General features: G+C 36.1%; 1 pseudogene; it reads left to right on the top strand.

The window, feature by feature from the left end:
* Positions 1-8,034, top strand: LOC107421643 (G-type lectin S-receptor-like serine/threonine-protein kinase At1g61370; annotated as a pseudogene).
* Positions 8,035-14,249: the final 6,215 nt, after the last annotated feature.

Genomic DNA, 14,249 nt, shown 5'->3' with positions numbered 1-14,249 from the left:
AGGGTGCTTGTTTTTGTTTGAATACCTTGGCCAATGGGGGCAAAACACACATATTGCACTGTATTCATGTTTTCTGTGTGTCTATTGTTCTACTTATTTCAAATACATCATTGCTATGCAATTTATAACATAACTTCATCCCAAGTGTTATCTAAAGGACAAACTTTGGTCTCCCCAAACCAATCTTTCGAGTTAGGATTTTTCAGTCCTAATAAATCTGGAAATCAATATGTGGGTATTTGGTACAAGGAAATTTCACCACGGATAGTTGTATGGGTCGCCAATAGAGAGAATCCCCTTTCAGTCACAGACTCTTCTGCAAGTCTGACAATTGGCGGCAATGGAAATCTAAATCTTGTGGATGGAAATGAGACGTCTTTCTGGACAACTGATATTCCTGTTCCATCAAATTCTTTAGTTGCAATGCTTTTAGATAATGGAAACCTCATTCTCAAGAAAGACCATATATCAGAGGAAATTTTGTGGCAGAGCTTTGCTCATCCTGGTGATACGTTATTACCCAAAGTAGGACCAGGTTTTAATATTAAAACTGGTGATAGATATGTGTTGACATCTTGGAAAAGTGAAACTGATCCATCACCTAGAAACTTCATCGTTGGAATTGCACCACAGACACCGCTAGAAGCCTTTATTTGGAATAATGGATCAACTCATCACTGGAGAAGTGGGCCATGGGATAAGTCGAAATTTGTTGGGATACCTGAAATGGTTTCATCATATCTAAATATGTTTAATATCGAAGAATATATTGAAAAGGGAACAACTACTTTCTATTTTAATCCAACAACAACTCTATAAACTCAAATATGTTCATTTCATCAGAAGGAGTTCTAAAGATTATAAACCTGGCCAAATACAGTGAACCAAACGCTACGTGGGATGCGTGGGTGGCACCAAACAGTTCATGTGATGCGTATGGGGTGTGTGGACATTTTGCAGTGTGCAAAACATCTGAATCTCCGATTTATAATTGTTTGAAAGGTTTTAAACCAAAATCACGTGAGGAGTGGAGTAAAAGAAACTGGACTGGAGGGTGTATAAGGAAAACCAAATTACTTTGTAAGAAAAACACCAGTAGCTCAGCTTCCTCTGGAGGAAAAGAAGATGGGTTTTGGAAGAAGAGTATGGTGAAACTTCCTGCTTTTTATGAATATGTGCAGATTGGTAATGCTGAAAAATGCTATGCATGGTGCCATAGTAATTGTTCATGCTTAGCTTATGCATTTGTTAACAGCATATGGTGTTTGGTGTGGTCAAAAAACCTTATTGATATTCAGGAGTTTTCCTCTGGTGGGGAAGATCTTTTTCTTCATCTTGCATATTCAGAACTAGGTGAGGATGAAGCCTTTTCCCTAAATATTGTTTGGCTTTTGTGTTTGCACTGCATTGTTTGTTTTTGTTTGATACCTATTTTGTATGTTATGTTCATTTAATGGTTCAGCTGGGAGACAGCAAATCAGGAAGGTTATCATCAGCCTCATAGTAATCGGTACAAGTTTCATATTAGGAGCCATATTTTTCTTTTGGTACAGGTGGAAAACTAACCAAAAGGGTAAGTACATAATGTCACGTCCCGTGCAAAAGGAGTAAAACCCTTGAGGTTTAACCGAAAGACTCTACACTCTCGATGAAGATTCAAGAGAAGCCCGGAAGATTCTAGAAGATTCAAGAGAAACCTAGACTAATGTAGATTGGAATCTCTTTAGAATACTCCATGTAAATATCTTGTACATAACTCTAGAATAATCTAACCCTAATTAGATAGGTGACATGTGTACATATCTAGAACATTGCATTTTTGTGATACGTGCCAAGCTCTCTATATAAAGGGTTGGACTTTCATTTCTAACACATCCAAGTATTCTCCACATTCTCTCAAACTCTCCTACTTCCTACTCTCTTACTCTTAGCTTTCGCATTGTGATAGCTTGTGAGCAAGGCTTACTTAACAAGGGAGGTGCTAAGTACCACATGGGAGTGTTGGAAAAGTTAAGCCCATGACAGTTGGTATCAGAGCCTATTGCTATTCAAGTATACCATTGGTGTAACGTGGAAGTAGGCAAGATGACTAGCTCGGAGGTTACCATCAATGTGAAGGGAGCTACCGATGTGTGAGGTCGTGAAAAGCAACGCAACCTCAATGCGGGGAAGCAGAGGCATAAGTCCAAGTCCAAGGATGTGATGACTGGCGTGGAGTTACGCTTGGAGGAGCATGCTGCTCGAGTACATGAACGGTTTGAGGTGCTGGAGAATCGCCTAGATGGGCTAGAGTCGGAGGACATTGCCATCAATCAAGCCATGAGAGGGTTACTCAATGGGCTAGACGATGCCTTAAGGAGGAGCTCCGCTCGACACACGACCAATGCATGGGGGAGGTAGCAGACCTTCGTGCCATGTTGGAGAGAGAATTGGATGCTATCCGCACCCAAATGGAGGATATGAGGGGTGATTGGGCTCTTTGCAAGAGGGCGGTGGCATCAGGGACAACCACCATACGCGAGGGGCCACGAATCGATGTGCCAAAGCCTATGTCCTACTCCGGGGCAAGGAATGCGAGGGAGCTCGAGAATTTCCTTTGGGGCTTGGAGCAATACTTTGAAGCAATGGGCATTGTGGATGATGCTTCAAAGATTAGGACTGCCACTCTTTACCTTAGCAACACGGCAATGTTATGGTGAAGGAGGAGGCATAGTGACATAGAGTAAGGTACGTGCACTTTTCATACCTTTGATGACTTTAAAAAGGATCTAAAAAGGCAATTTTATCCAGAGAATGCCAAAGATGGGCAAAGAGTCGCCTTCGATGACTTAAGCAAGTAGGTCATATTCAGGAATACATCAAGGAGTTCATTAACTTGGTGTTGGAGATTCCAGACCTATCAGATAAAGACTCCCTTTTCTATTTCATGGATAGTCTATAACCTTGGGCAAGGACAGAGTTGAAGAGGCATGGAGTACAAGATTTGGCTAGTGCCATTAGGTATGCTGAAGGCTTCATTGACTACTCCAACCAAACAGACTCTCCAAAGCCAAAGGAATGGAAAGACAACCATGGAAAAGGTGGGGGAGAACCTAGTAGATCTAAAGAGGATGAAGGGGAAGAAAGTGCACATAAGCCAAAAAGCTCAAAATGGAAGCCACCTAGAGAAGGTAAGGACGCTTCCAAACCTAAAAACTTTTGTTTCTTATGTGATGGACCGCATTGGGTTAGGGATTGTTCGAAGAGAAAGGCTTTGAATGCCATGACTACCCAATACGAGGAGAAGAAAGAGGAAGGAACTAGTATACGTTCCTTACAATTGTTAAATGCTATCAAGACTGCTCCTAAAGAGGCAAAGAAATGTGGCCTAATGTTCATAGAGACAAAACTCAATGGAGTGCCCACCAAGGCGTTGGTGGACACGGGTGCCTCACATAATTTCCTATCGGTGGAGGAGGCATAAAGGCTTGGGATTAAGGCAACATAAGAAAGGGGCTCCGTAAAGGCGGTAAATTCGGATGCGAAGCCGCTCCAAGGAGTTGCTAGAGGTGTGAAAACCACCATCGGAGACTGGGATGGCCAATTGAACCTAACAGTTGTATCCATGGATGACTACAAGATTATCCTTGGCATGGAATTCTTTAACCAAGTAAAGGCTTTCCCACTCCCATTTGTAAACATGTTATGCATCATGGATGGGGGAGTGGCGTGCATGGTGCCTACGAAACAAGCTAGCAAGCGGGAGACTAAAGATTTGTCAGTACTGCAGGTTGAGAAGGAGGAGCAAATCAACCTAGTTGCTACCCAAGAGCCTAGCAAGGATGCTCCAAGCCATGCTAAGACATCTCCTAAAGTGCAAAATGTACCAAAGCAGTTAAAGCAAGGTAGCTTGTGTGCATTGGTCTCAAGTTGTGGAGACAACAAGAGAAAGCATGTGGAGACTAAGGAAGGGAACTTAGTCAAACCACTACCTCAACCACACGAGTTGCATGAGGGGGTGATAGGACCTTATAGGAGGCCACTTCCCATTGTAAGGAAAGGGGGTAAGGAAGCCCCAAAGAAAGGTAAGTCAAGAAGGGCACCTATGAAGATAGCGACTTCACCCGACAAGAATGTGGAAGCCACACCTGCAGATCGAGTCGTTCAACATAGAGGCGTGCCTAACTACACCAAATACTTGATGAAGGAGAAGGACCTGCCGGATGGTGAAGTAAGTGGGGAGCACGAAGATACACAACAACAACTCAAGGATCACATTCGGCGGGCAAGGAAGAAGGCTTGACGAGGGCATCGCGAGTTTAGGTGGGGGAGAGTGTCACGTCCCGTGCAAAAGGAGTAAAACCCTTAAGGTTTAACCAAAAGACTCTACACTCTCCATGTAGATTCAAGAGAAGTCAAAAAGATTCTAGAAGATTCAAGAGAAACCTAGACTAATGTAGATTGGAACCTCTCTAGAATACTCCATGTAAATATCTTGTACATAACCCTAGAATAATCTAGAACCCTAACTAGATAGGTGATATGTGTACATATCTAGAACCTTGTATTTTTGTGATACATGCCAAGCCCTCTATATAAAGGGTTGGACTTTCATTTGTAACACATCCAAGAATTCTAGCAATACAAGTATTCTCCACGTTCTCTCAAACTCTCCTACTTCCTACTCTCTTACTCTTAGCTTCCGCATTGTGATTGCTTGTGAGCAAGGCTTACTTAGCAAGAAAGGTGCTAAGTGCTACACGGGAGTGTTGGAAAAGTTAGGGCTGTGACAATAAGCACTCATTCCTTTCCTTGCTAGAGTGTGGCATATATGTTGCATTGCTTTTACTATCTCTGTTAGGGTGTCTATTGCGTTGATTTAATATAATTTAATATAATATTCTCCTAGGGAACAATTTGAGTGCCAAATGTCTTTACCATTGGTTGACCCAACAATTTAAACAATTTATGGTTGATAAGTAAAAAACTTTGTGAATTGAAGAAGGAAAAAAGATATATGCATCTGTGCTTACCATAAATAAAACTCTATTAATCTTATTGATATTTTGGATAACTGTTATTTATTTTTATGCTTTTTTACAATGAGAAGAGAACTAAATTTTTTTATCCTTTGTGCATTCAAACTGGGTAATAGTAAATAAACTTAAACAGATATGAAAAACATGGACTCACTAAGAACATATTGATTTTTCATCTCTACTGTTGTACTTATGCATCAAATTACTTGATTTTTTGATATAGCTATTGGTAATCTTTTCATTTTATTTTCTAAACTGCATTTAAATCTGATTTCTAAAACTCAAAAAGCAGGAAATATTATGGATACCACATAGCACATTGACTTGATAAAGACGAACGACATTTCAAGGGATGCTCTTGAAAGTGCAAAACCTTATGATCCATCTGAACATGCTATTTTTGACTTTGATTACATATTAATTGCAACAAATAACTTCAGCATGTCAAATAAACTTGGGGAAGGAGGGTTCGGTCCTGTTTATAAGGTGATTTGATTTTATCTTTTCCAATAGAAAATTTCTAATGGATTGGCAAATTTAAGTTTTGGCTACTTATTTGTAGGGGCAACTACATAATGGGAAGGATATAGCAGTTAAAAGGCTCTATAGTAACTCAGGACAAGGTGCAGAAGAGTTTAAGAATGAGATGATTTTGATCTCAAAACTCCAGCACAGAAATCTTGTTAGACTTATTGGTTGTCGCGTATACAAAGAAGAGAAGTTACTAATTTATGATTCATGCCAAATAAGAGCTTGGATATGATTCTCTTTGGTTGGTTTCATGAACCATAATCTGTAACACTACTCTTTCATTCTAATCTATCTTGTCTACCAATGTCAGATTGATAGTCTGTTTGATTCATCCAATGAATTAGGGCTATGATAGGGTTTTAGAAGAAATGAAGGTTTAAGCTGCCTTCGAAAGGTTCTTAAATTGAATCCTATGAACAATATGTGTACTTGACCAGCATAGAAAATCCCATGCCTAGCTACATTTGCTAGCCATTAATCTCAATATATCTACTATAGAAAACAATTCAAATTTCCAGTACTAGAGCAAAAGAAGATAAATCTCTCTTGATATATGTTGAGTTTCATGGAGTAACGTATCAGGCAGTAGATCTCAGCATACATGTACAGTGTCCAATTGCAAGAAGATTGATTTACAGTTAGTTATCTTCATTTACAGTTAGTTATCTTATGAAGTGTCCTGTATACATGGATAGGTCCTTTTTGGCTCTTTCTTAATCCTTCGATTCCATACACTGCTGCTCAAATAACTCTGTCTATATGCCAAACATATCAAATGGAAATTTGTGCTAATTGTCTATTTTCTGCTCCTAAATGCATAAGAATAGAAAAGAACACTACTTTCAAATTTATGTGTATTTTTCAGATTCCAGGAAAAGATTAGAGCTTTCTTAGTCTAAGCACTTCAACATTATTCTTGGTGTTGCTAAAGGTCTTCTGTATCTCCATCATGATTCATATCTAAGGGTAATACATAGAGATTTGAAGGCCACCAATATTCTCTTGGATGAGAACATGAACCCTAAAATATCAGATTTCGGACTAGCACGTATTTTCCAAGGGACGTTAGATTTAGCTAATACTCATATGGGTTGTGGGAACACCGTAAGCATCCTTCCTTTTCTAACATATACCAACTGGTTCTGTTTTCTAAATATAAATCATTTGTGCATTATCAAGCATACTATTGTTGTAATTACAAAATAAATAATAAAATAAAATAAAACGTAATGTTGTTGTAATAGGTGCGCCAATGTTAGCAGTTACAATTAATTTCCTCATGATCATATATTATGCTTAAAAATTTTCCAGCAATGGAAATTCTAGTTGTTCTACTTTTAGACTGTGTAATGGAATTTTCACTTCTACAAGAGACTTATGATTAGAAAGTACGATTCTCAACATGAGTTTCAGGCTTGAGTCCAAGTTCAGCATATAGTTAACATATTCTAGCCTTGTCAATGATATATTGTTCATGAATCACCAGTTCTTTGTCCATATGATTACCCTATGAATGAAAATACTCTGTAAATACTCCACTATGTTATTCTGCTATATGTTCAATTCTAATAGATTTTAGAAAGCTTGTTGTGGGGCTAAAACTTTTGATAAAGTTCAAGTTTTATGACTTTAGCATAGTTAAGCTGCCAAGAAATATTACTTATAAATGCCATTATTACAATGTGGTGTTAGCCACAGCATGTAGATACTGTAATGAGAACTCTGAAAACTAATGGAAATCAATATCTACTAATTAACGTGTTCCAATAATCTAATGCAGTGGCTATACGTCTCCAGAGTATGCAATGGGTGGAATATTTTCTGAGAAATCTGACGTGTATAGCTTTGGAGTGTTGCTGTTAGAGATAGTTAGCGGCAAGAAGAATAACAACTTCCACTATCATGATCAACAGCTAAGCCTCATAGCTTATGTGAGTTCACATTTACTCACCAATCATAATATATTAATTGGATCTATTTGAAGTTCATTTTGATATGTGAGGACTATATCAGGCATGGCATCTACGGAGTGAATTCAGGGCATTGGATTTAATGGATGAAATATTGGGCGACTCATATTCATCACCTGAAGTAATGAGATGCATAGATGTTGGCCTTCTTTGTGCACAGGACCATCCTATGGTTAGACCAACCATGCAAGAGGTAGTATTCATGCTAAGCAATGAAACAGATCGTCCCAAACCCAAGGAACCTTTGTTTTATTTCCAAAGCGCATTGAAATACGACCTTAAACCACAAACTGATGTGCAATCCTCCACAAATGAAGCCACAATGTCGACGATTGAGGGCCGCTAATTATACTTCATTTGTTTTTGTCCCTTTTTTTTAATTTTTGGTGATAATTTTTGTTTGTACTACAGAGTTCAGAATGCAATTGTTTCTGATCATGTCCACTTGTACTTAGCAGTAGTATTTTCTTTAATCACTATTGTTATTATTGTATAAGTTCATTAATTTTAGCCATTTAGCAGCATATTTGGTGCATCTTCTGATGGTTTTTTAGGTACCTTTGCAGATCGGTCAAAGTGGCATGGACACTAGTAGTTATTCATTAGGTCATAATTCTTGATTTCATTAAATAAATCTCTTAACCACCTTCAACACGAAATGTTTGCAGAACTCTCTCCTTGTTGTCCAATCACATTCCCCAGGGAAAAGAATGTCAGTATACAAAAAATACCAATGATAAATCTGACCAAAAAGAAAACTTCATTATTATTATATTTTCTCAAAACAACCATTTTATTTTCATTTTAAATAGTTTATCTTACTTTTAATTTATAAAAACTTTTTAAACTTTTTATAGCATTAGTTCCAATATTTTTATTTACATTTAGAAGACAAAAAATGCAATAAAATAAACTAAAGTAAAATAAATTTTCTAACATATTTCAAAAATATATATATTTTTTTTTGGAAATAATTTACTTATCTTTTTTTTTTAGGGGTTTTATATTATTATTATTATTATTATTTGGTTTCTAGTTGAAATTTTTATGATTAATTTTTTAAAAAATCTTGAACATGCTTCAAAAAATTAGTCCATACTTTAGTAAAAATAAAAAATAAAAATTCTATCTAATTTAGCTTGGGTTTTATGAAAGTGCATAATATTTAGGTTTTTTGGAAAAATGACCATGCAGTAAATCACAAGTTGAAAAATAACAAAATTTTATATGTTATTGATAAATAGCCACCATTGGACAAAACTATCCTTGGCTAAAATTCAAAACAAATATATATTTATATATATATATATATATATATACTTTTTCCCCCTTTTCCACATGTTCTGGGTTCTTATTTTCCTCTTTCCCACAAATTTTCTTCTCTTTCTATTCTACTCTCTTACTCTCTTTTCTTGTATTTTTTTTTTTTTTGCTTTCAGAGCTAAACTCAGGTAAAGTTTTTTTTCTATCTTTTTCTTTCTCTTAAAGCTCAAAATTATGTTAAATGAATTTTTATTTTTTTAACGATTTTTTTTATAGGTATATATTAAATTAGTTTATGAGCACTTATGTTTAAATTTAAAAATACTTAGGTTACATATGATGTGAAAAATGGAGAAAAATTTTGTAGATCTACAAATTCAGCAAACTAGTAAAACCACAAGAAAATGGTTAAAAAAGATGAAGTTCCTCTTTTTTCCATTGGTTTGCCATTTTTGCTAGTTTTCCTCTTTTTCCACCAATTTTCCTCTTTTTCTTTTTTTTTTAATCCATTTTCCGCTTTTTTTTGCTAGTTTGCCTATTTTCATTAGTTTTCCACTATTTTTCACCAATTTATTGTAGGAAAATATTGAATTTGATGGGGTAAAAAAACAAAACAAAATCAGTTTTTTTCAGGCTGTTAATATGTTTGATTAATATTATTCATATTTTTATAAATTTGTTAATTTAGTTTAACATTATTCATTTAAATTTGTAGTGAAATGGAATATGAGAATATTGTAATTGGGATTTTAAATGATAGAACATTGTGAGAAATGATGGTGGTCTTTGGGAGTATCAAAATGGTAAAAATAGAATTGTTTTTGTAGGCAAAAATGCACAAAATCAGAGTTAGAGTATAACAGCCTAGTCCACCCGCATGTAGATATTGTTCGCTTTGGTATTGAGTAATCCTTTTATAACCCAGTCCTCATGGGTTTAAAATGCGTTTACAAGGGAACGGTATCTATACGCTTATAAGCCATGCTTCGTTGCCCTTTCCAACCGATGTAGGACTTCACAATACACCCCCCTTGGGGTCCAACATCCTCATTGGCACACCGATCCGGGTCTAGCTCTAATACCAACTATAACAGCCCAATTCATCCGCATGTAGATATTGTTTGCTTTGGCACTGAGGAATCCTCTTACAACCCAGCCCTCACGAGTTTAAAGCGCATCTACAAGGTAAAGGTATCCACACGCTTATAAGCCTTGCTTTGTTCCCCTTTCCAACCGATGTGGGACTTCACATAGAGAATGGGATTTTTAATTTTATTGAGATAGACCAAGATAAATATTTGCTAAACCCTATAGAATTACGTATTGATAGGAATGTGAAATACTTTATCAACAAATGAGAAATTGAGGGATGATGATGATTCAACCTCCATTGTATGTTTAGGTAATTTCCAAAGTTGAACAAGTGTATGGAAAAGTAGACGAGTTCAAGAAACAACCTTTGTTTTGGATAGTAGAAGTAATCATTTATTTTTTGCTCATCCTCCAATTGGTGTTTATCTGACACAAGTTCCTGAATTTGAACCTATTGAGGCTACATTTCATAATATTCTAGTTACTGAAACTTAGTTTAGATATCAAGTTGATATCCGTAGGTCTTGGACATCATTTAACATCCATGAAGGAGTTGATGTTAGAGGTGACTTTGGTGAATGATTTCCTAACTAAGAGGAATATGAGCAGTTCCATAATATTAATAATTATGAGAACTACAATGTAAAAGGAGATGATGTTAGTAGATGGATGATTCTATCATAATGATGTCGAATTTCATATGCATCAAAAAATGAACAATGAAGGAGTTTATGACGTTAGGGTTTATCATGCTAAAAGTGACCACTTCTCATTGAGCAACAGAATTGATTCTATGGCCGTAGTTTCATCAAAGTTTACAGGTTGCAAGAGTATTGTAATTAGATAGATATTTTGTAACAAACGTGAGTTATAAAATAAATTGAGTACGTGAGTTACAAAATAAATTGAGTATTCATTGCATGAGTGCAAACAAAGAGTTTAATGTGACAAGATCAACAACACAAAGATATGAATTTGTGCGTTTGGAAAATACTTGTAAATGGTGACTGTGTTCAACCAAATTAAGAAATGGGGAAATTTTCATTGTAAATTTTTTTGATAATGTACACAATTGCTCGTTAGATATCATGCATCGGGAATATAAGCAAGTAGGCAAGTAGCCTTATTATCGCACAATGTATTAAATCTAAATATGAAGGGAATGCTCATGTTTACAAATCCAAAAAAATTCAACATGAAATTCTGCAAAAATATGGGGTGAATATAAGCTATAATAAAATATTAAAAGGTAGAGAATATGCACTTAACAGTTTCAGAGGAACTCTAGAGAAGAATTTTGCTAAGTTTCTTATTTACTTTTATGAGTTAAAGTCAAAGAATCTTCGACTCTGACACATATCAAAATAGACAACAATAACCATTTTATATATTTTTTTAATGGCGATTGGAGCAAGCATTAGGTATTTGTATTCCACATAAAACTTGTGTTGGCTATTGATGTGATTAATTTGAAAGGGAAATACAAAAGATACATGCATATTGCAGTGGTTACGGATAGCGATGAGTAAATATATCCTTTGGCTTTTGGCATTGGAGATGGTGAATACGAGCAAGCATATATGTGTTTTTTCCAAAACTTTAAGGATGCTATTGGAGATTTCCTAAATTTGGTGTTTCTGAGTGATAAACACCCAGCTATTGAAAAGTCAATATGCAAAGTCTTTCCTAATCCATACCATAACCGATGCACGTACCACACAAGCAAAAATATGAAAACTATTGGACATGCGAAAGATGATGATACAATAATACAATGTTTCTTTCTCGCACCTAAGGCATACTTGGTTAAGAATTTTGAGTTTTATATAGGGCAAATTAAGGCAAAAAAATAGTAGGTTTGCACAGTACATCCAAGCCTATGACCCTACTAGGTGGGTGTGCTTACATTCTCCATGTAAAAGTACACTTTCCTGACCATCAATATCGTAAAAAGCATGAATCGTATTTTGCTAAAGGTGGTTTTCTGAACGACAAAATATAGGTGCAAAAGTGACAAAGTCTATAACTAGTTTTATGGAAGAGGATCTCAAATATCAAATTTTAGAGTCTTTCGGGTTGCATGTGAAGGCTATTAATATGTATGAGTTTATTATGAAATATGAGATTTTGGAGGGCACAATTAACCTCCAATAAAAAATATACGCATGCAAAGTCTTCAATCTTAATCAATATCCTTGTGATCATTATATTGCTGCTTGCAGAGAAGGCAAAATTACTCCTTATGGCATGTGTTTTCATTATTACACTGTGGATGCATATCGTGCAGCTTATGCTGAGTCCACCAATTTTTTACATGAAAAACAGTGGTATGCTCCGGATGATGTGTCAAGTTGTATTATTCTTCTATTAAGATGGACTTGGTAGGCCGATGATATAATCCATACTATCCTGTCAGGACCCGTCCAAGATTTCTCCCCGGAACCCTAGACAAGCCCTGATCCCAGGGAAACCCTACCCGACCCTCCAATGGAAAATCCTGCAGAACCTCCCCTAAGGGTTGGACTTACCACAAACTTCCTGCACTAAAAACACACTTCTATATTCATCCCCTTATTCCTCCCACAATACTACAAATTGATTCCACAAATTTACAGCACTTCCAATGAATAACAGTAAATCAGTGCATAAATAATATGTCCAGTACAGTATACAGAGCATTATACAATTAAATATGAAATTAATACGATGACAGATAAAGAAATAATACAGGATGGAGAGAAAAAAGGGAAGAAATGCTCCTTGGACTTTCGACAATGAACTGAGACATCGGGCTCGCCCCGGACAATCAACGTCTCCAAACCTGGACCTAGGGGAAAGGAATTTAAAAACGTGAGATGCTAATCATCTCAGTGAATGACCCTAACTACTGTACAATTATAACAGTAATAATAGTTATAGTACACTTGATTAATTAAGAATAAATAAATAAGTAAATAATAATTAATTAGAGATAATATTTCTCTCAAAACTCTCACCATTCCCTCCGTTGGAAATGTTCCCCTTTTAAAACATTTTCACAAAACCCGATATTCGTACTTCCCGAAAACCAAGGGATCAACTAATTTAATAAACAATAGATAAATACCCCAAATATAAATAAAATATAATAAATAATTTTTGAACACTTTGGGGTTTGAAATTTCTATCCGAAAATTTATACTTGACGCACCACACCATATACCAATGATACCCTCCGATAGCCAGCGTCCCGAGCACCGACTGGCGGGAGATTAAAGAGAGAAACTTGCATACGGCACTTCGGCATCCCGACAGTACCACTGCTGAAACCGTCATCCTGGCCAAGGAGGGGGGCTGCTGATGCACAATATATGAGACTTGCCTACCCTCGGTCCAATGGCAACTCACGGGAGACATAATACTTGCGCGCTAACCACATATACATCGGAACACCAATACTGTATGAGTGCGTCTAAAATAATTATTAAATTAATTATAATCGTACCGATTTTTCAAAAATTACCGTGGAAAATATACCAGTTTTTAATTTCACCATCCCACATATTTTCCTTTAACATACCCGGTATGAAACCATCGATAACAATATAAAAATAATTTTTCTCGTAACACAAGGTCTAACAAATAATATTCCATGGGCATAATTATAAAATTTAAACCACCAATTAAACAAATAATTTCCTTAAAATATTTACACCAAATATGCCCAAAAATAATATTAAAACCACATACGATTTATTACTAAAAATACATTGCTCATGCGTAACAAATAAAATTAAATCACCATAATAAAAATCGGGATTTTTGGATAACCCAAAATTTCCGTTTAGCACCAACAAACATATACGTACTTATAAAATAATAATTTTTCACTATTATAATTAAATTGCACCACATGAGCATAAATCCAAATATCAATTAAGCACCAATTAAATATAATTAATTACCTAAAAAATATTTTTAAAGGTGGGTCACTCACCTGGAGCACGCAATTAACCTAAGATCCTCTATGGGATCAATTCCATGACTCACCCGTGCTCCTAGAACACAATTCACACACAGTCAAATAAATTAATATTTTATTCGGGTAAATAATACCTGGTACCCGGGGGGGTCTAACACAAACGCTAACGAAAATTGACAACTTATATGTCTAAGGAAAGCTTGTGAGATGAGGATCACATTACAAACCTCCATTGAGCTCAATTCGACCGGCAGTGGCCGGAAAGCTTCGGCCAGTTTTGATCTCCTCGTATCTCATGAACCACTTCGAATTTAAACGATTGGAGACCATAATTGAACTCAGAGAACCCAAAATAGGGGGAAAGGGGTGGCAATTTCGACTGGGCTGGCCGGAAACGGGTAGAATCATCGGAAA

The sequence above is a fragment of the Ziziphus jujuba genome, chromosome 1 (assembly GCF_031755915.1).
Source record: "Ziziphus jujuba cultivar Dongzao chromosome 1, ASM3175591v1".
NCBI classification, from domain to species: Eukaryota; Viridiplantae; Streptophyta; class Magnoliopsida; order Rosales; family Rhamnaceae; genus Ziziphus; species Ziziphus jujuba.
This window is presented reverse-complemented; position numbering and strand designations above follow the sequence as displayed.